The following is a 2,313-nucleotide window of genomic DNA, read 5'->3' on the forward strand; positions in this document are numbered from 1 at the left end:
GTAATATAAAACTATTAAATTAATATTTGTTCTTGTCCATGTACCCATATCCAAATGCACACATTCCACTTCTCTGTCCATTAGCATCCTTGATAATAGAATCACTGCATGTAGAAAGGGAAAAAAATGGTAAGCAGACACAGCTCTTTTTAATTAAAGCAAAATCTCAGAAGATTTATGTCTTATTACTGCTTCTAAATTGAAGTGTGTGACTATTTTTTTTTCATGTGAGAGAAAAGGGGGAAATAAATTGAACCTGAGAAAGGGGTTAATATAAATGGAGAATGAGAAACTTTCTGAGCCAAAGCCAACTAAAGCATAACTTTATCTGTAACATTGTACCACTATTTCATCAAAGATTCAAGCATTTTTAAAATTTTCTTTTTTTACCAAACTCTCCATGTCAGTAACAAAGAAATAAATTTCAAGATAAATTTTAATAAATTTTAAATAAATTTTAAATATTTTAAATTTAGAAATTTTTTTAATAAAGGACTATTATGAAATCCACGTAAGTAATACCCCGAGAAAAACCACCAGCTCTTTCCTTTTCAACCCATGAGAGTAGAAAAGAGAAAAAAATGACCACAGGGCCCATGGATTCCATTTTTGTTCTGTAGTCAAATGTGCTCTCTCATACCACTCATGGCAGGCTCCAGTCTTGACTCCTCATCACTGACATACCAAGGGAAAGAGGCCATGGGAGCATTAGTCACTGTTTTGAGGAACATTTTAATCACTGACATTATTTGGAATTGTCAGTATATAATGACAATAAAAGTAGAACAAATTTTAGTTGGATGTTTATGTTTTTATTTTTTATCATGTTGTATGATCTTTAGTTAAGGAGAAAGACTTCAAATCATGTCACCTAGGGACCATTCTACCCACTGCCCTGTTTGGCTACCAGTCTCTTGTCTTTCTCTTCGGTAATGCTGAGGTGCATACCTTTTCCACGTGGAGGAGAAATCCATGGTTTATTTCTTTTGCCGATAAAATATGTTGGCGAGCTGGGTGGCAAAGTTGTTGCCATTGGCAGCCTTCATGTAAACTACATCAAAAGAACCAAGGTGTCTCTCTCGGTTGGTGATCACACCAATTCTTCCCAGGTTAGCACCTCCAGTCACCATACACAGATTACCATATTTGATGAAATCAGTAATCTTTCCAGTCTCCAAATCAGTCTGAATGGTGTCATCCATCTTCATGAGGGGATCAGGATAGAGGACAGTGTGAGCACCGTGGGTCACCAAATGAAAGATTCCTTTTGCCCACACAAAGATCTTTTTCATCTTGTACAACGTATACTTGCCTCCTCAGGTGTAATCCAATGAACAGCAAAGCAACACTTGCTGTCATAGAGCAGATGGAAATACTCCCCAGTCTTGTCAGTGCTGATGACATTCATAAAACCCGCAGGGTAGATTGTATAAGTTCAGACCTTGCCATCAATCTTGATGTACATTGCATTCAGATCTTCTTTACTTCGTCTCCTGTAAGGACATACTTGAGTCTGTTCCTTAGGAAAATGATAAGTGGGAGACATTCTCTCAGCTTATGGGGACAAGTAGATGGACGAAGAGCAAACACACTAGTTACTTTATCCAGCATCCAAAGCTGTGAAGCTACTACATACTTTAGATGCTTCTTAGGCCATAATCCATGGCTGTACTAGGCAGAAAAAGACTTACTGTTTTTTGGTTTTGTTTTGTTTTGTTTATTCTCCACAGAAAACGTGTCCCTTTATGCCCTATATCACTTTTACAGACCCATACATGTCTTGGTACCCTCCTAAACTGGTCACATGGACATACTAGTGACATGAGTCTGAGATTGTGTCTAGTCTACAGCATGGAGGAGGTCAAGTATTTACTTTCCTGTGCCAAATATGTGTTCCTATGAACATTTAACAACATTCTTCTGTTACAGTAAGATTTCATTTTTCTTATGTTACACATTGTAGAATAGCTTCTTTCCATTTTTAATTGACTGTCAATTTAGTCTCAAATACCCTATGAAATATTTTAATTTATTATGACTATTCAATACTTCCTTAGTTGTTTGTTATATAGCCTTGACTTATCCTAATACTCTTTAGAGCATAATTGATACAGACCATACCAGCAAAAGTTAGGGTACATTGTTTTTAGTTAATGCAAATAATTTTAAAGGAATAGACTTTCTAACTTTAAGAAAAATGGCTCACAACAGGCTAAAGGTAAGATAAAAACAAAACTAAACTAAAACCTTTGAAGCCCTAACATTTATTCTGAAGCTATTTAAGAACACCCATGTTAGATAGCTGTAGGAAAA

General features: G+C 35.8%; 1 pseudogene; it reads right to left on the bottom strand.

The window, feature by feature from the left end:
• Positions 1–883: 883 nt before the first annotated feature.
• On the bottom strand, positions 884–1,647 carry LOC125099920 (40S ribosomal protein S4, X isoform-like; annotated as a pseudogene).
• Between the last annotated feature and the right edge of the window lie 666 nt (positions 1,648–2,313).

The sequence above is a fragment of the Lutra lutra genome, chromosome 1, assembly GCF_902655055.1.
Source record: "Lutra lutra chromosome 1, mLutLut1.2, whole genome shotgun sequence".
Lineage (NCBI taxonomy): Eukaryota > Metazoa > Chordata > Mammalia > Carnivora > Mustelidae > Lutra > Lutra lutra.